At 45.7% G+C, this 21,100-nt stretch overlaps 1 long non-coding RNA gene across 1 annotated transcript in view; it reads left to right on the forward strand.

The window, feature by feature from the left end:
* LOC125961925 (uncharacterized) overlaps positions 1 to 15,646 on the forward strand; it is a 37,509-nt gene extending 21,863 nt beyond the window's left edge. Inside the window, exon 3 of the long non-coding RNA XR_007473060.1 lies at positions 15,566 to 15,646. This is a non-coding gene — a long non-coding RNA (uncharacterized LOC125961925). The remainder of the gene's footprint in view (positions 1 to 15,565) is intronic.
* The last annotated feature ends 5,454 nt before the right edge of the window (positions 15,647 to 21,100 follow it).

Raw genomic sequence — 21,100 nt, forward strand, 5'->3', positions numbered from 1 at the left:
ACTACTTCACCTGCAAAATGGAGACATTCAGCCCAGTTTGGTAGTTTGTTTTTAGCTCAACGGTAGGCTCTATGCTGACTTTGCCAGCCTTTGCTCAGATGACCACCTCTGTTTGGGCTGATTTGCTTATGCATGGGCAGAATCACACCCCACCCCCAGCTGTCCTTCAAAGATTTAGTGTGATTCATGTCTTCTTTCAACTGAGAGCTGTGATAACTAGATACAGTAGTGAGTAAGATACTCTTCCTGCCCTCATGGAGCTAACGGCTTGGTGGGGGAGTCAGATTCTAAACAACCCATCACAAAACGTATAAATGTGGTAATTACTGCTACAAGGAGTTATTTCAGAGACAGGAGATTCGATGTCAGGAATCCTAACCATCTTGGATTTTCTCCTTTTGATGTTCTCCAAATTCCAAAATCCCTCCCTCCCGCTTCCCTGTGACGCATCCAGGCAGCTAGTACCATTACTACCACTATTTCAGGGACATAGAACTTCTCCTGGACTCTGTATAAACTTGCAGGAGGTCCAGGAAGTCAGTTTGTTCCAATACTAGCCACATGTGTTTATTGAACACTTGAAATACAGCTGGTTCAACTGAGGCTCTGAAGTTTTAACTTATTTAGATATAAATTTGAAAACTGGAGCAACATAAAACATTTTTCCATTAAACACAGAACGTTATTTTGTTAGAACCACGTTTCACTTTATCTGTGGAAAATCTTGCGTCTGAGTAGATGTGCTGTGAGTGTAAAGACACAGATTTCTGACATTTACCATGAAAAAGTGGAAAAGGTCTCATTAATGATTTTTTCATTGATTATGTTGATGTGATCAGAATTCAAATATGTTAGATTAAATATATTCCAAATTGATTTTTGCCTGTTCCTGGCCTTCTTTAATGGGGCTACTAGAAAATGTAAAATTGCATCTGTGACTCCGATTGTGTTTCCATTGGCCGCTGCTGAGTGGTGGGGACGGGATGGGGGCAGCCAAGCTCCTGCGGGATCTCCCAGGCCTGAGTCGCTGTAGAAAGGTCCGGTCCGGCTTTCATTTCTCCCCTTCCTCTTTTTCCTGCTTCCCAAACACCATGCTCACTGACTTGTGGGGTGGTGTTGACCTCTTGCCAGGGGGAGATTTGAAGCAACCTGTGTGAACACCCACTCCCCCCATCACCATCCGGTACTAAAGGAGGGCTTCTCTCGCTACTCTCCCTAGTCCAGGCGCCAGAAGGGGTCTCCCCATCTCCCTTCCCTTCCTGCAGGGACATGTGTGACATCCTTAAGATCCCAGCTCCGACTCCCCCCAGGGTGTCTTGATGGCTGAGGCGGTCACTTTAATACATAAAACTACCTTCCTCCTGTCTTTATCTGAAAGCTGCAGACAGATCGTGTTCACAGATAAGACTCTGACAGATGGAAGAACTTGGCGAAATCCTAGCCTGCTGGACTGGGGGTAGCTAATGCTCCTGGGTGTGGACCGTAACACGAGGCAGGTCTGAGATAAAATCAGGATCAACGTGATCGATCGAAGGAAGGCTCCAGGCTCTAGGGCAAATCCAGGTTTGGGGGCGGCCCAAAGCTTATACAAGTTTAAGGATCTGCTCTAAGAAGATAATACACAAATGTCTTGTATTCTTAAATTTTACAAAAATATGTGATCTTATGAACACACTTTTAGGAACCTGTGCAAGGGAGGGAGCTTCACCATGTGGCAAGGGGTCCCCAGACCAGCAGCATCAGCAAAATCTGGGAATTTGTTAGAAATGCCAGTTCTTGGGTCCAAAGCTACTTCATCAGAAATTCTAGAGTAGGGCCCGGATATCTGAGTGCTTCCCAAGCCCTCCAGGTGGCTTTGAGACCCACTCATGTTTGAGAACCACACACATGGTGGTTAAAAGCGTGGATTCTGGATTAAGGCTGCCTGAGCCCAGTTTGTCTGACTGTTATCTGGGTGACCTCACCAAGGTACCCAATACTCTAAGCCTCAGTTTCACCGTCTGTAAAATGGGGGAGTGATAGCACGGATCTCAAAAGTTTGTTTTGTGGATTAAATAAGATAACAGAAGTAGTGCTAAGCATAGTACCTGTCATGTTGTATGCACATAAAAAATTACAGAGTGTTATTCTGTAGAGTGTACATGGAGTTGCTGGCGGGAGGGTAAGGAGGAGAGATGGAGACGTAAGAGGTCCTCTTCAGGTGTAATCACGAAGAAGTTCAAATGTGACCTTGACCCCTTTCCCCGGGGTCTGCTGTGTGGTCCTTCAACTGGTTTGCCCTTCCTGGCAGTCCCTTCTTTCCAGGTCACCTGGTGGTTGTCTCTCTTTTTTAGGGTCCTGGGCTAACCTTTTAAAATGTCAAATACAACAAATTTAATGAGTCTTCCCCTCACCTTTGGGGAGTTATGGACCTCCTTGAAAATACAATGGGAGTTAGAGACCTCTCTCTAGAGGGCTATGTGCACGTAACACGTGCACTGAAGTGACAGACCTTGTCAGCAAACCACTGAAGGGCAGGCCTGGGACCTCAGTTAAGAGCCCTTTTGGTCTGTTTTGTTAATGGAATTGACTTTTAGCAGGTGCCTTCTGAACTCAATGTCATATCCCTTTAATTGTGGGAATTTCAGTCACTGTGGCAATGAAGAAGGTCTGGGATGGGGGTGCCTTTTAGCACTTTTCAAATCACATCATGAAGCTCCTTCAAACTCTTCTGATACATCAGGGGAGTTCTGTGTGGAAATGTTCACTTCAAAGACATTTACAATCCCAAAAGGACAATTTAGTGGCTAAGGTTATCTAATGCTGATAAAAGCATAAGTGTGGTTAAATCAGAAAAAACAGACAAGTCAGAGATGTGTGTGTGACATATTAATTTTTCAGCCTGTTTCTGTCATTCTCACTGCGCTTATGAGGTTTGTGACATGTTTGTGTTGTACTTAGCTGTCACCTAGCTGCAATTTACAACGTTCCTTGGAATCATACTTTGGGTTGACTGGGGCAGAGAGAGATTCATAATGACAGCCTATGTGGCTTTGGGCATTTCAAGTCCCTCTGATGATATTGTTACTTGGTTTGAAATCAGATTGGAAAGAAAATGACACCTGTCTCTAAACAGAAAGGCAGTGGGTCAGGAGATACGGGCAGGGTGGAACCTCAGACTTGGGAAATTTCTCAGGATCTCCCCAACGTTCCAGTTGTCTACTCGCTCTGGGTGTACCAAGCAAAGATGGAGAGAGTGAGCCTTGGAGCAGCGGGCGCCGGCCTGCCTGACCTCCAGCGCACTGTGTGCCGGGGCTGCCCTTGGGCCAGTTCATGGGAGGGGAGGTCAACTGCCAGGTGGTCATGGGCCCAAGCAATGGTGAGACAGGAAGAGAGGAGACAAATGGAGGTGAGGGCTGAAGCCTGGGGCAAAGCAGGAGGGGCAGGGAGAGTCCTTGACAGAGTAGGTAGACCTGAGGAGGAAGGTTCCGGGTTCCGCTGTCACCTCCCTGCCCATCACACACACACACACACACACACACACACACATACCTCTTAATGGAATGGGGCAGGCCTCCCCAGCCTGAGCGTGGTCCAGGGCAGTGGAACTCCGAGCCTGAAACAATCAGGCCTCCCTGGCCTCACAGCTACTGCCCTACCCCTCTCTCTCCAAACGCCAGGGACAAACCTCTGCATGGCTGCCTGGGCCCCAGTGAGTGCCCTCAGGCCAGCCCCGCCACCCTGTCCTGTGACCGCTTTATGATCGTGGCCTACCGTCACACAGGCGGTGATGGGCGGGACCAGGACTTGCACACAGGCAGGCTGGCTCCCGAGTCTGTGCTGTTAAACTGACTAGTCTATCATCCAGTGGTTCCCGAAGTGTGGTCCCTGGAGCATCAGCCTGACCTGGGAATACAGTAGAAATGCAAATTCTTCCCCTCCCCCCACAACCCCACCAGAACTACTGAGTCTGAAACTCGGAGGTTAGGGCCCATCGTTGGTGTGTTCCCAGGCTCTCCAGGGCATTCTGAGCACATGAAAGTTTGAGAACCATTTCCCTCATATCTTCCAGCAAGCCAGTGTTTCATTTCCTTAACGTCTGCATGAACTCGGCTACAGCTGGGGCTGGCTGGGGAGACACAGATCTGTCTCCAGGTTCTGGTTGAGAGAAGAGGAACCACAGGGGCCAGGGAGAAACCTGGCTCTCAAATTGGCCTTCTTCTGGCCCCTCACCTTTGACCTGCTCATGCAAAATGACTTCTTAAAATGTCTTATTTTGCTGTCTCCCAGGCAAGGCCTTCATGATTAATCAATGCAGCTCAGCACAAAGAGCCTGGAGGTGCTCATTTTTTTATTTTTATTCGGTTTCTTTCATACTTATTTAACAAAAGATCCATGTATATGTGTATGCATGCATGTGTGTATTCTCTCTCTCTGCACGGCCACCCCCGACCCGCCCAAGCTTGACTCAACCTTATATTTCCAAAATCTATTTCTGGACATTTTTGAGCCAAGTTGGTGCTTCTCAGAGCCGCCGTGTATGGTTGCACAGGCTGTGCACTGCACAATCCAGGAGGTGCTATTTACAGATGCAACCACTCACCTGGCCCAGCAGGGCTGACTCCTGTCAACCACCTCCTCCCTTCTCTCTCCCTGGTTGGCCTCGCCCTCTATCCTAGGCCTTGCCTTCGTTTTTTTTCTCTCTCTTCCAAGGCATTCTTGCTTTAAACGTTTGCCTCAGGAGTGAGGGCTGCCTCCTCTTCAGAAGCCCTTCTCTCTACACAGTGTTGGGTTTGCCTGCTCAGAGCTCCACAGACCCTTGGTTTCCAGGACTGAGCACAAAGTCTCCTGTGGGCCCTCTCACCCTTCCCCATCATTCCCGGACCATTCTAAATACCCCAGGGTGATAGGGGAGAGTGACACTGTCCTGGGTTAAAGCCACAAGGAGATGGCATCCGGCTGCTACTAAATACCGTTAGGAAATGATGGGTTCTTACCAGAAACAGAAGCCTCCAAGTCTGTGTTATAAACATGAATCATCATGAGAAAGAGCCCAGGAGAAGCATCTCTGGTCCTGGACAGCATGGGGAGGTGATGACTCTGACCTTGACTGTCACTCAAATGGCGTGTGTGTAGAGGGGCGGAGTGGGAAGGAGGAGAAAATCTTACATAAGAAAAACCACTCCCTGGAACTTTGCTTCCCTGGTGACACCAGAAGAGCTTATGGCTTCCTTCCTCACGTGTATCTTTTTCACATTTATTTCTCGCATACCTATGGTTTGTAAGCATTTTGTTTGCTTTTTTAATTGGAAGATAAAAAGTTAATGAAATATCAACTCTGGGGAATTCACCGGTGGTCCAGTGGTAAGGACTCTGTGCTTTCACTGCTGGGGGCCTGTGTTCAATCCCTGGTTAGGGAACTAAGGTCCTGCCAGCCCTGCAGCGCAGCCAAAAAAAAATAATTGAGGGCTTCCCTGGTGGCGCAGTGGTTGAGAGTCCGCCTGCCGATGCAGGGGACGCGGGTTCGTGCCCCGGCCGGGAAGATCCCACATGCCGCGGAGCGGCTGGGCCCGTGAGCCATGGCCGCTGAGCCTGCACGTCCGGAGACTGTGCTGCACAACAGGAGAGGCCACAGCAGTGAGAGGCCCGCGTACCGCAAAAAATAAATAAATTAAAAAAAAAAAAGATATATCAACTCTGAATATTCCAGACCCTTTTGGCTGGTATTTCAGTCCCTGCAGCCTCTAGCTCAGGGCTGGTTCTCAACATCCACAGGCTGAGTGTTGATTGTCCGACATGTTTTAGAGAACAAACCTGCCTCTCTTTTTCCTCCAAGTCAGTGTCACTTGGCCGGAAAGACCTTCCCAAAGAACCGCCCTCTGGTGCCGAGACTCGCCCGTGTCCGACTGGCTTCAAAGTGAACCTTACATGGAGGAAAGGCGTTTGGCTTTCGGTTCGGCTCTGCCAACCAGTTCTGTGTCCTTAAGAAAGCATTTCTGAGCTACTTGGTTTCATCCCGGGTTTTTTTTCCCCACCTGTCACTTTAGTAATGATAGTAATTGCATTTGCCTCCTGGGATTGTTTAAAGCAGGGCTGGCAAAACCTTTTCTGTCAAAGGCCTCATAGTAAATAGTCTACGCTTTGCAGACCATGATGGTCTCTGCAGCACCTGCTCAGCTGTGCCGTGCTGGGGAAAGCAGCCATAGACAGAACACGAGAGAATGGGCTTGGGTGTATTCCAGTAGCAAAAATAGGCAGTGAGCAGGGTTCTTCCCACTGGCGGTAGCTTGCCAACTCCTGATTTAGCAGAGGAAGCAAGAAATGGATGTGAAAATAAACTGTAAAGTGCTATCAAAAAGTAAGGGACGGCGAGGTGAAGAGGCCGCACACAGCAGGGTCAGGTGTACGCCAGGAGGCCTCACTGATACACACTGGAATGACCAGTGGAAAGGCCAACTGTCGTGCATCCCTGCCCCTTGACAGCCTGGGGAGAGGCACACTGGGACCCAGGTGCACAGGTGTGGTGGTCAGCAGAGGATACTCCTCCCACTAACGCCCTCCCTTTCACTGGAATAAGCCTGAGAATGGTTTTGCCCTGAGCTTCAAGTCCAGTCTGTGTTTGGGCAGCAAATGATCTGAGCCTGGGTACCAGCTATTTATAGCCATGCTGGGGAAAGTCACCTGCCCACATCTGGAGACCTTGGGGGAGCTTGGCTCAGTCCATCTTCTGGGGAAAGAGAAGCCTCTGGTATCTGCTGGCTCATTGCAGGCCCCCCGGGGAGAGTCCTAAGGCTCTTTCCAGGCAATCCTGTTTGTTTCCGGAGATGGCAAGGACAATTGTGCCACAATTCAGGGGGGCAGCGTGGAGTCCTGGAGAGACCAGGAGCTACAGAACCAGCTAAAACTGGATTCCCACCAAGACCCATTCCCACCATATAATAGAGGGGCAGCATTTGGTGCCACTGGACTATAAGTAACTTCTCTGAAATTCTTCACTTGTCAGAGTAAAGAATACTACTTACGGCTGTTATGATTAAATTTGATAAGATACCTATAGTATGTAGCACGTAGTTATCCTTCAGGAAATCTTAGCTCCTTTCTTTGTATAAATGTGTCCATCAGATGACTTTCCACCATGAGGGAGGCGTAGTGATCTTGGATGAACAGGAAGGCTGAACAGGGAAGCTTGTCCTACTTTGCTTGAGGTGATGCTGTTATAACACTGAGGGGCCATGATAGGCTGTTCTCTCTCTTCCACTGAAGATTATACAAAATTGGCTTACATTTCAGCATGGACAGTTCAAGGCTTCCTGTTAGACCTCAGAATTAATGACTTTTGGATGAAGGAAGACTTGTAAAATTGGGTATCTGTGAGGAGGTAGCATTTTCTTACCTAGAAATATGAGTCCTCTGATCAGGGCCAGAACCACTGTCCACGTGGTCAGTAAATAATATGGTCTGTGCTTCGCCTTGAGATTCAGATTAAAGACACTAGTACCAGTTCTCAACTCAGTTTAGTGGGGACACGTTTATGTAAACCGTGATGGTTGGTTCTGTGTCAACTTGACTGGGCCTCAGGGTGCCCAGATATTTGTCCAATGTTATTCTGGGTGTTTCTGTAAGGGTGTTTTTGGATGAAGTTAACATCTTTTTAGTCAACTGATCTTTGTTATTTTTTTCCTAAAACCATTTTATTGGGGTGTTGTTGATATTCAAAAAGCTGCATAAATTGAATGTATACAACCTGATGAGTTTGGAGATAAGTGTATACCCATGAAGCCGTCACACAATCTATGCCCTAACTGTATCTGTCATGCCCAAACGTTTCCTCCCACCCCATCGTTATTGTGTGTGATTAGAACACTTAACGTAAGTTCTACCCTCTTACCACATTTTTGAGTATGCACTACAGGGTCGTTAGCTATAGGCACTTCTGGTGGAGTAGATCTCTAAGACTCGTTCATCTTGCGTAACTGAAACGTTGTACCCTTGAATACTTCTGTTTCCCCCTCCCCCCAGCCATTGGCAAGCACCATTCTTCTCTGCTTCTCTGAGTTTGACTATTTTAGACTTCTCATACGAGCGGTATCATGTATAATAGTATTTGTCCTTTTCGTGTTTATGTCACTTAGCATATTCTCCTCCAGGTTCATCCATGTTGTTGCAAATGGCAGGATTTTCTTTTTTATGGCTGAATAATATTCCATCATATGTATATACCACACTTTCTTTATCCATCCATCCATCAGTGGACATTGAGTTTGCTTCCGTGTCTTGGCTATTCTGAATAGTGCTGCAGTGAATATGAGAGTGTAGATATCTCTTTAAGATCCTGGTTTCAATTCCTTTGGGTATATACCCAGAAATGGGCTTGCTGGGTCATATGGTAGTTCTACAGACAGACCTTGTTTTTGTTGTGCTTTGCTTTCTCTCACTTTGCCGATACTGTGTTTCTTTGTTTTGTTTTCTGTTTTTTTACAAATTGAAGGTTTATGACAACCGTGCATTGAGCAAATCTATCAGCACCATTTTCCCAACAACATTTGCTTACTTCCTCTCTCTGTGTCACATTTGGTAATTGTAGCAATATTTCAAACTTCAAAATTTTCAAGTATATTATATTTGTTATGGTGATCTATGATCAGTGATCTTTGTTACTATTGCAAAAAGATTGACTCACTGAAGGCTCAGATGATGGTTAGATGTATATATGTGTGTGTGTGTGTGTCCATCCTAACTTGTTGAGGTGAAATCTCATTGTGATTTTGATTTACATTTCCCTAATGATTACTAATATTGAGCACCTTTTCCACATACCTGTTTGTCATTTGCATGTCTTCTTTGGAGAAATATCTCTTCAGTTCCCTTGCCCATTTAAGAATCAGTTCATTTGTCCTTGTTTTTGTTTTTTTGATTTTGAATTGTAGAAGTTCCCTACTGGTGATGGGCACCGACACTGGGGCAACCAGGGCCTCTGTTAGAGGCACACGCAGCCTCTATGAAAGAGTTTTAATAACAAGAACATGTACTGAGCTCTTACCATTTACCAGACACGGCAGGAAGTGCTTTCCAAGCAGTTCTCAGTTAAGTCGCCCAACAAATGAGGGAAGTACCCTTATCACTCTTTCAGAGAAGTCAACGGACTTTCCTAAGATGACCAAGGGTAGTACAAGGCAGAACTGGGACTCGAAGTGAAATCTGCCTGATTTCAAAGTGCATTACTCTACGCGCTGTAGGCTGTGCATTTTATCAGCGTCCAAGACACTGGGCTCCCTTGTTGTCATCTATTTCTACCCTGCTGCTGGCCCTCATTCCCATTCACCCTTATAGATCTCTAGACACCAGCTCTCCCTGATCTTTATTAATTCATTTACTCACTAAGTATCGAGTATGTACTAGTGTGCTCAGCCATGAGCTAGGCACTGGGTGTAGAGCAATAAACCAAACGGACATAACCTGCCCTCTTGGAGCCCACAGTCCAGGGAGGAAGATAATTGCACAGGCAGTACCATCTGCATGATGAAGGATGGGGTGATGGGAAGCAGAATGCAGGGAAGCACAGAGCAGGTGACATCTTGGCTATTTGGAGGAAGGGCCACTGCATCTGAAACCTAAAGAATGAGAAGTTGTTGGGGACTTCCCTGGTGGCTCAGTGGTGAAGAATCCGCCTGCCAATGCAGGGGACATGGGTTGGAGCTCTGGTCCGGGAAGATCCCACATGCCGCGGAGCAACTAAGCCCGTGCGCCACAACTACTGGGCCTGCGCTCTAGAGCCCACGAGCCACAACTACCAAGCCCGTGTGCCACAACTACTGAAGCCCGTGCGCCTGGAGCCCATGCTCCGCAACAAGAGAAGCCACTGCAATGAGAAGCCTGCGCACCGCAACGAAGAGTAGCCCCCGCTCACCGCAACTGGAGAAAGCCTGTATGCACCAATGAAGACCCCATGCAGCCAAAAATAAATAAATAAATAAATAAAAAAGAATGAGAAGGTGTTTAAGAGGCAAAGTCTCAACTCTTCTGAGTCAAGAGCGGCATGAGTAGGTTTGAGTGATGGTTTGTAACTCTATCAGATGCAATATGCCATTTTCTGTTTAAAACAAAATTGTGTGCAAGACCCCTTTCAGTTGTAATTTACCTACATGCATAATTTTTTAAGCCAATATAAAGTCCTAATTGTAATATAGAAGAAACAAAGGGAAAGTAGTTTAAATAAAATGGAATGCCTTTCCGTCTACAAGTGCTCAAGCTCTAGGAAGGAGATAGAGTGAAGCAGGCAGAAAATTACACCTCTCCGTGGAATGACAGTGAATGACGAAGACGGTCATGTTATGTCGGCAACTCCAGCACCGTGAGCAGTATTGCCAACAGTGCTGGAAATTTCTAACACATGATGAACGGTGTTTGGTAATGTTCCAGATGAAACAAAGTGCAATCTTTGTTTGATTTACACAGTAGCTGTGTCCTTGGAAATCTTAGTTTGTGTGAAAACCAAATACCTGTGTTTATACATAAAATGGAATTTGGTTTAGGCTCAGATCATTATAACCAATTTTTCATCTATCGTGTCTGGTGGGACATTCAGAGTGAGGTGGAGTCATGAATAACTCTTCTGTTGCGTCAGACTGCTCTGGTAGTTACGGGACTCACCCATTCCTCGTGCCCAGCACACTGTATGTCAGGAGCACCTCCCCCAGGCAGTGTGACACCCTAGATCCTCCAGAGTTTCTAGAAGGCCCTCTAGGGGTGACAACAGCTCCCCACTGCCCAAGAAACACCAAGCTACAGAAACTCTAGAGCAATGGTGACTTATAGAAGTGTGTGAGCCGTATAATGTGCTTTTCAATTGTCATAGATCTGATGAAAAAAGTAGAATGAAACAAAGTAGTTGACTTTTTTCCAAATTTATTTTATTCAAGTGTAGTTGATTTACAATGTGTTAATTTCTGCTGTACAGCAAAGTGATTCAATTATATATATATATATGTATACATTCTTTTTCATATTCTTTTCCATTGTGGTTTATCACAGGATATTGACTATAGTTCCCTGTGCTATACAGTGGGACCTTGTTGTTTATCCATTCTATATATAATACTTTGCATGAAACTGACTTAATAAGATATCTTCTTTAACCCAGTTTAGCCAAAATATTATCATTTCACCAACATAAGCAACATAAAAGATAATTACTTTTTTTATACTAAGTCTTTGAAATCCAGTATATATTTTACACTCAGAGTGCATCTCAGTTCAGACTGGCCATATTGTAGATACTTAACAGCCTCGTGTGGCTACTGCTGTCCTATTGGATGGTGCAGCCCTAGAAACATTCCGTTCCGTTCCTTGGCACAAGGACTTCTGTTTTGAAGCCTCAGTTTCCAGAACTCTGACACTTGGGGAAATCCAGACTCAGGGTTTTCAGATGGGTGTATAGAATCCTACAAGCAGGGCCGGGACCCTGAACCTCAGTGGACACACTGCTTGGATCGAGCCACAAAGCACGTGGGTGCAGTGGCTGGGTCCCACCATCCACTCCCAGCTCCCGGACGCGGCACTGTGTGAAGTAACTGCTGATAACCGCGTGGCTCAGTGCTGCCTGCAAATTGAAGGCCCCCTTGAAAATGCTGGAAACAGATGTTCGGAAATCTCTGACCTCTCGTCATTAATTTTCAGAATTTAAATGCCTGGTAATTTCCCCCTTTTATTGCTGAGCTCCACACAGCGGCATGCTCAATGTCAATGGGAATATCCTTTGGAGACGTTCAATATATCAAATCTGAAGGTCGCTGGAAATCTGGGCACTTGGAGGAGACTGGGAGAGAAAGGGAGGGGCCTCTGGGGGCAGAGAGCGAGGTTGAGAGGACACGTCTCTGGCCAGAATCGAGGCCTGAGCAGGAGACCTGAACACTCACCTTCCTGCCCATGGCCTGGGTGCACACCAATAAGGCCTCCAGGGAGGAGACATACATGAGTGTTGGGAAAATTGAAAGCAGTGATCTGGGGGAGGCTTGCTCCCTCCTTGTGTCTGACAGCTGCCTTTCCCATCTGATCAGCTGAAGTGGCTTCCCGGGAGCTGTGCCCGGCAGTGGACAGCAGGCAGACCTGCAGCCAGGCTGACCCAGGTTCAATTCTGCTTTCTAGCTGGAAGATGTTGGGCCTGTACCTTCACCTCCATTTGCCTGGTAGAAAATGGAGGTAAAAGCCCCCATTGCAGCTGGGAAATAAAATTCGTGTTTTATGGCAAGACAAGAAAAATTTAAACATAAAATTTCTTCTCTGCCACGGGTTCGTGCCCCGGTCCGGGAAGATCCCACATGCCGCGGAGTGGCTGGGCCCGTGGGCCATGGCCACAGGGCCTGTGCGTCCGGAGCCTGTGCTCCGCAACGGGAGAGGCCACAACTGAGAGGCCCGCGTAATGCAAAAAAAACAAAACAAAAAAGAACATTCCTTTTTAATCTTGTAAGAAGCCTCGATGACCTACTACTCGCTAGATTGTATAAACTATCAATAACGCGTCACTTAATGTACAGTCCTGTCACCAAAACTTATAACTGTGCTTTGACCTAACGGGTAGCACTGTTCTCAGAGCTTTCTGAGAGGCTGTTCTCAAGTTATAATCCTCAATTTGGCTCAAATAGAGTTTTCCATTTCTTTCCTAGGTTGACTGATTAATTTTTCATCAACACAGCTTTATGAGAATTTCGTGCTATAGCAGGTACTGCACCGGGCACTGTGCCAGGCACACAGTGAGGTCTTAAAGAGGGGAAGGAACAGACATTTATCTCCTGTCCTCAGAGCCTGGGTTGATGGTACTGATGGCATTTACAGTGACACGTGATGCCTTCAGAGAGCTGAAGTTTTAACCAGCTAAGGCATCTCCCAGTGCTGTGCTCTGGGAGATGGAGGTGTTTTGAGCCCAAAATCTCTGGGAGAAAAGTCAAGGCAGTTCCCTCCTTAGACCAGAGGCCCTAGAAAAGCGCTGTGGCTGACGCCAGACTGGTACCTAGTGTGTCCAGATGATAAGCCGATCTGATGCAGACCCCGCACTTCCACAGAGAGTGAGGGGAGGACGATCCGTCAAGAACAGGGAGAGCATCCCCATCATTGCCAACAAGGAGAGGAGACCCCACGGGGCTACTCTGGGCCGCCCCATTGCATCTGCCTGACCAGCTGGTTGAGGATCATACACGGCCTCGCTTTGGGATGGGCCCTGGGAGGAGCTGTGACCTTGACCGCCCGTTCCTCCCAGATCCTTGGTCAGGAGCTCCCGCCTCCCACCATGAAATCATTTCTCATCTGAGGCCTCCTGTGCTTTCTTTTCTTTAGACATTTCTCTGCAGTGCCCTAGTTTGGCCTTCAGTTTTCAGCCAATTTTTTGTGAAGGATAAACGATTACGCTTTATCAGTACTTTGGAGAAAATAGTGTTTCCTCACAAAAGTAAGACCCCTAGGGCTTTTAACTTCCCTTCTTTAAGAGAGGAGGGAGAAAGCTCTCAGCAGCCTACGGGGTGTCAGGCAAAGCTCAGGGAACACCTCAACTTTCACACTGTCGTTTTTTACCCTTGTAATTTTGCCCGCTCCCTGGGGGCGATGGCGGGAAAGAACACAGACTCTGGTAATGCCCCCCGAGAGCTCCTTCTGAGCCCAGGTTTGGGTGGGGGGGGGGTGACCTCCAGCTGCAGAGCTTGCTGGTGAGGTGACCTCACCGGATGGGCCTTGGGTCACCTTTCCTGCCCTCACCGGTGCTGATGAGACCACTTTCCTCTATTGAACGGGAGCAGCAGTTACCAGACTCCCCAAATTTGTGGCCTTGCTTTTGGCATTTGCACCTCTGTTTTACAGCCACCTTGAGCCCAGACAGGGACAGGGAGGCCAGTGCTTCCCAGTGTTTGTTGGAAATGATCCTTCCTCCTCTACCACCAGATACTGTCTCAAGTTCCTTGCCATGAGGGAGGTACAGCAGAGGAGTTGGGGGCCCAGTCTTCCCTGTTTGCCAGGAACTGTTTCAGGATTGACATTCAAGACATTGACATTGCAGAAGTATCTCGTCACAGTTCCACGTCCTGATGGGGTGATGGTCATACAGATCTATACGTGTGCTAACGTTCCATAGTACCACGTGCTTGTGCACACACACACACGTGTGCATATTAAAAGTGGCGAAAGCTGAATGAGGCCTACCGTCTATCTTTTTAAAAATTTATTGAAGTATAGTCGATTTACAGTGTGTTAATTTCTGCTATACAGCAAAGTGATTCAGTTATACGTATATATCATCTTTTCATATTCTTTTCCATTACAGCTTCCCACAGGATATTGAATATATTTCCCCGTGCTCTACAGTAGGACCTTGTTGTTTTATCCATCCTGTATATAATAGTTTGCATCTGCTAACCCCAAACTCCCATTCCATCCCTTCCCCACACCCCCTCCCCCTTGGAAACCACAAGTTTGTTTTCTATGTCTGTGAGTCTGTTTCACAGATAAGTTCATTTGTGTCATGTTTTACATTTCTAAATATAAGTGATATCATATGATATTTGTCTTTTCTCTTTCTGACTTACTTCACTTAGTATGATAATCTCTGAGTCCATGTTGCTACAAATGGCATTATTTCATTCTTTTTTATGGCTGGGTAGTATTCCATTTTATATATATATATATATATATATATATATATATATATATATATACATACACACATACACACACACACACACACACACACACACACACACACCCACATCTTCCTTATCCATTCATCTGTCGATGGACATTTGGGTTGCTTTCATGTCTTGGCTATTGTAAATAGTGCTGCTATGAACATAGGGGCGCGTGTATCTTTTTGAATTAGAGTTTTGTCTGGCTGTGTGCCCGGGGGTGGAATTGCTGAACCATATGGCAACTCTATATTTAGTTTACTGAGGAAACTCCATACTGTTTTCCGTAGTGGCTGCACCAATTTACATTCCCACCAAGAGTGCAGAAGGGTTCCCTTTTCTCCACCCCTCTCCAGTGTTTGTTATTTGTAGACTTTTTAATGATGGCCGTTCTGACCGATGTGAGGTGATACCTCACCGTAGTTTTGATTTGAATTTCTCTAATACTTAGCGATGTTGAGTATCTTCTCATGTGCCTGTTAGCCATCTGAGACCTATAGTTTAATTAATAGTATTGTACCAATGGCAATTTCCTAGTTGTGGAAGTGTACTATGGTTGTGTAAGATGTTATCATTGGGGAAAAGCTGGGGGAAGGGTACACAGGAACTCTCGATGCTTTTTTTTTTTTTTTGCAACTTCTTTTGAATCTTAAATTATTTCTAAATCAAAGGTCTTCCCCAGAAGGTCCCTCAGGGGAATAAAGCCCTGGAGGCCTGCCCCCGCCCAGCCAGGGAACGGCTCCGCGGGGGAGCAGCATTTCTGGCCTCTCTTTGGGATGTCAACTCAGGGTACTTTCCTCATTGGGCACGAGACAGTGGTTCATACTCACTGTGCCTTTGGTTCTCAGGTCTATTCTCTGTTTCTTTAGCTATTGGGGAAAATGTCAATTAAAAAAAATTCTGTTTCTGGTCTTTTTTTGTAGGGGTGCAGTGGGACTTGACAAGGAGACGTTGGTGGATCACATGCTCCCCAACATACTTTGTCACGGCTACTTAGAATCAACATCATTCAGAGCATCAACCTGTGAGTATCACCAAAATAGCAACAGTGAATTTTTTCGTCCCCACTCCATCCTGAAACCACTCAACTTCTTCCCTTTGCTCTCCCTAGTTACCACTGTATCCCATGTCTGGCACAGAGTACATGTTTAAGAAATGGGTCTTTGAATGAATGGGTCTTAAATAGAATCAGATAAGAACCAAGGGTGCTGGGTAGATCCCTGAAGTCAAACAGTTTCCTCCTGCTTTTGGCCAGCCAAGGAAAATTTTCCTTGCATTTGATTTGTGGACCTCAGAGGAGAGGCATGATGGCTAAGTTAAGAATGAGCCTGGGGCTTCTGAAAACATCTCTCCTGCAACTGCAGAGAGCCTGCAGGCAGAGCAAAGACTAGCAGAGACAAGCAAGACCTCAGGGGCAGGTGTAGGGACGGGGGAGCTGCAGAGAGAATGGAAGAGAAGAGAAAACCCTGATGTCATTGCTTGAGTTCCTGGATCCAGCTGTGCCTGAACCTTCCTTGTTGAATGCGCAGAGCTGCCTGCCTCTTCCCCTGGCAAATCTACCTGGAGCAATTCCTGCTTTTAGTCCAGCACATAGATCCTTTTCAGCTTGGCCTAACTTGCCTGGAACCTTCCAAAGCCAAAGTGAGCCTGGAATGCAGTGTCCACTCCCCTCAAGCTCCCCAGGCACACCGTTCTTCTCCCCTTCATCTCTGCACTCGCCCGGGGCTGATGCAGCAGCTGTTGTGAGCTGCTTACACACTACCAAGATCCCTCTTCTAGCTGATCAAAAATGTGGAGGACCCAGCTCATGGGTCCTCCACGCTTCATGGCTTATCCTCACGCATTTGAGCCAAACATGTCCAAAATGTCCAACGGCACAGAAAATTGCTATCCAAAAATTCGGTCTGAGGTAGTGATCCCAGGAGACTTCTTGGATGTGGTGCATTTTGAAAAATAAGCATTATTTAAAGTATCGGGGAAGTGACGTCAGGCAGAAGGGTGGCATGTGGGAAACCACCACAGGGCTATGAAAGGGGCCACGTGTAGCATTTGAAAGATGAACAGAGGAAGGACCAGAGGGAAAGGCGTGTGGAGGACACTGAGGGGTGGGGGGGCAGAGCGTGAGGGCCTAGGACGTTACATCAAAAAGTGAGTTGGTCCTGGCAGCTGTGTAGAACCGTGGAGAGTTTCAGGCAGGAAATGACTTCAGAACTGTGTGAAAAGAATTATTCTGGCAGTCGTGTCCTCAGGGTTCATCCCACTCAAGACAGCGAGATCCTTTGCTGGGGTCGCTGAATGTCAGAAGCTTCATTTGATAAGCAAAGGAACCACACACAGAACATCTCTTTAACCCTCAGGTGTGCATATAAAACACAGGGCAAGGGCGTTTGAAGAAGGAGCAGTAAACCCAGTGGTGCGCCTTGGATAATTAAAGGGGAGGCAAAGGTTGCGTTCAGCAAAACCAAGTCCATCCGCATGTATGCTGGGCTCACAAATGGACGGGGCAGGCGTGGGTTTATTCCGGCATGAAAAAAGCAATTGGCAGAGTATATCTGCAACCCCTGTGCCCAATCAGTGCCCCGCTTGCTTGTTTGAAAGATTATAGCTCCAGTGAGAACTTTTTTTTTTTTTTTTTTTTGCCGCGCAGCATGTGGGATCTTAGTTCCCCAACCAGGGATCGAACTCCAGGCCCTCAGCAGTGAAAGCATGGAGTCTTAACCAGTGGGTTGCCAGGGAAGTCCCAGTGAGAACTTTTAAAAAGGTCATCTAGAGCAAGAAAAAAAAAAAAAAAACAGTCAGGGAGGGGCTGTCGCATCCATCCAGGATTAGGGACTTTCCTCTTTCCAGCTTGGCCTCAAAGGCCAAAACTGTTCATCAGACTGTTAGACGTAAAAGCCCTGACGCTACGTCAGGGCATCAGTGATGCTATCAGTTCCCAGATGCTTGTCATTGTGTGTCAGCCCACGCAAAATAAACCCTGCTCACCAGAAACACATTCTGAGATTATTCTTGTTCTGAATAATAGACATGCATCCTTAGGGAACATCCGGCAGAGTGCATTTTTGATTGGAAATTTAGATAACTGGTGAGAAATCCTGGGAGAGAGAGAATCTAGCAAACAAATTTCTTCTGACTGTTGGACCACCCTTCATGCTAACAGATGTTTTCATTAGTTAATGGGTCTGTCCAAAGAACTGATAAAGCTGGTTAAATATTGATCATCTGATCAGTATTATTTAAAGAACTCAAGGGACCGCACTAATTGAGATGTCTTTTCTGACTGTGGAGAAAGGCAAGAGTTGAAAGCAGCAAGGCCGAAAACAAACAACAAAAATCCTATTAAAAAACAAGGACTATAACAGACAGGAAGATAATGCCATTTTTCTTCAATACTAAACTAATTGCTCTCTTTAAGCTGCTTCCAGTCGCAAAAGCATTTTACAAAGTTGCTGAAACGTGAGTCGCTATTGACTGTCCTTTGTCGGTGGCTGCAAAAACTTCAGCCTTAAGTTTTTAAACGCTACCGAGAAAGAAGTGCTATTCGAAAGGAACCTGTTGGTACAGCTGGCTTCCTGGAAAGACTGGGGTCCTTTACAAACATGGCCTCATCCAGTCCTCAGAATAATCTTACTGCCATTTCTATCCCCACTTTGCAGCTGAGGCATATAAAGTTTAAATAACTTAGCTGAGGTCACACAGCTGTAATTCAGAGGAAGAAGGATGTAACCCATCTCTCAAGCTTGCCAAGACAGTGTTATCTTCAGAATTATACACTGACCAGAGACTGGCAGTCAAGTCACTTTTAAAGGACAACACATAACACTAATATCAGAGTTTGGAACTACAATGTTTTATACCAGAAGGTAAGGGGTAGGAAATTTAAAACACCCAAGGAAAGAAAATGTAAGCCAAGGACTATATATTGAGACAAACTGGGCTTCAAGTATAACATCCACAGACGCACTGTTATGAACATATTAGAATTTAGGGACTATCATTCCCATGAGGAATCTTTTTGAGAACAAGCTTGAACCAACCAAGAGGATGGGTGAGACATAGGCATAAGGACTGATGGTGAATATTAAATATTTACGTATAGAACTAATATTAAATGATAGAAATATGGGAGGGTAGTAAGAACTATGATTTGACAGTGAGTAGCTCAACCATCAGAATATAAAGAGAGAAGATGGAGAGCGTACGGAAGCTAGAAAAGCTAATTGACAACTTTATAATATTTACTGTGAGTAAAAATAATATTCAGACTAAATGCTGGATGATAGGGAAAGGAGGAGAAAGGTTACTTTGCTACTGTCAAGACTGGGCAAAGTAAAAAATAGATGGTATCCAAGAAAGTGGAATAAGGGTATTAAAAGGAAGCATTCGTTGAAAGGACAAAAAATACAAACCTTCCTAAACACAAAGATACATCACAGAGAATAAGACAGGAGGTCACATAACCAAAGAATATGAGGCAGAATGTATCAATCATACCAATAAAAGTGAATGAGCTTAATTTACCTATAAAAATAAAAAGACCTGGACTTCCCTGGTGGTCCAGTGGGTGAGACTCCATGCTGTCAGTGCAGGGGGCCCAGGTTCGATCCCTGGTCGAGGAACTAGATCCCACATGCATGCTGCAACTAAGAAGTCCTCATGCTGCAGCTAAACATGCCACAAGGAAGGTCCCACGTGCCACAACTAAGACCCAGCACAGCCAAAATAAATAAATATTTCAAAAATAAAAAGATCTTCAGATTGACTAACAAAGCAAAAAAAAATTATGCTGTATTAAAAAATTTCATTTAAAACAAAGATTCAGATAGGTTAAAAATAAAAGGGTGAAAGCTGAAAAAAAATTGCAAACCTATTTTAGTAGTCATGTTATTGGTAGTAGTGTTCGTATCAGTATTCTGAGGTTATTACATGAGCTACTGGGGGTGGGGAGTAAATGACTAGTTATGTTGATGTGAGTAGTTATGCTGATGTTGGGAAGCAGAATTTTTTATTGAGATATAATGGGCATATAACATGTATCAGTTTCAGGTGTACAGCATACTGATTTGATATATAATATATATTGTGAAATTACTACTACAGTAAGTTAGCATTCAACACCACACATAGTTACAATTTTGTGTGTGTGATGAGAACTTTTTTTAAAATAAATTTATTTATTTACTTTTGGCTGCTTTGGGTCTTCGTTGCTGTGTGCGACCTTCTCTAGTTGTGGCGAGCGGGGGCTACTCTTCGTTGCAGTGCGCAGGCTTCTCATTGTGGTGGCTTCTCTCATTGCAGAGCATGGGCTCTAGGTGCGTGGGCTTCAGTAGTTGTGGCTCGTGGGCTTGGGCTCTAGAGCACAGGTTCAGTAGTTGTGGCGCAAAGGCTTAGTTGCTCCGCGGCATGTGGGATCTTCCCGGACCAGGGCTCAAACCCATGTCCCCTGCGTTGGCAAGTGGATTCTTAACCACTGCACCACCAGGGAAGCCCAAGAACTTTTAAGATCTACTCTCTTAGCAACTTTCAAATATACACTACAGTATCGTTAACTGTGGTCACTGTGCTGTACATTAGACACTTGGGACTTATATTTATCTTATAACTGAAAGTTTGTGCCTTTTAACCACTTTCACCCATTTTGCCCACCCCTACCTACTCCCTGCCTCTGGCAACCAGCAATCTGTTCTCTGTATCTATGAGTTTTTTCTTTGTTTTAATGAGTTTTTTTTTAAAGATTCCACATATAAGTGAGATTATAGAGTATTAGTCTCTGACCTCGTTCACTTAGCATAATGCCCTCAGTGTTCGTCCATGTTTTTGCAAATGATGGGACTTCCTTCTTTTATGATTGACTACTACTCAGTTGTGTTACATATATCACAGTTTCTTTGGCCATTTATCCACTGATGGACACTTTGGTTTTTTCCATGTCTTGGCTCTTATAAATAATGCTGCAGTGAACATGGGGGGGCGATATCTTTTCAAGATTCCTCCAGATAAATACCCAGAAGTGGAATGGCTGGGTCATATGGTATTTATACTTTTAACATATATATATATATATATTTTGTGTGCCCACTGCCACGGCCTCCCCCTCCACGGAGCACAGGCCCCGGACGCGCAGGCCCAGCGGCCACGGCCCACAGGCCCAGCCGCTCTGCGGCACGCGGGATCCTCCCGGACCGGGGCACGAACCCGCGCCCCCCGCATCGGCAGGCGGACCCCCAACCACTGCGCCACCAGGGAAGCCCTATACTTTTAATATTTTGTGGCTGTACCAACTTACATTCCCACCAGCAGTGCAAAAGTGTTTTCTTTTCTCTAAATCCTAACCAACACCTGTTATTTCTGGTTTTTCTGATCATAGCCATTCTAATAGGTGTGACATGATATCTCATTATGATTTCGATTTGCATTTTCCTGGTGATTAATGTTGAGCATCTTTTCATGTATCTGTT

This window comes from Orcinus orca, chromosome 18, assembly GCF_937001465.1.
Source record: "Orcinus orca chromosome 18, mOrcOrc1.1, whole genome shotgun sequence".
Classification (NCBI taxonomy): Eukaryota; Metazoa; Chordata; class Mammalia; order Artiodactyla; family Delphinidae; genus Orcinus; species Orcinus orca.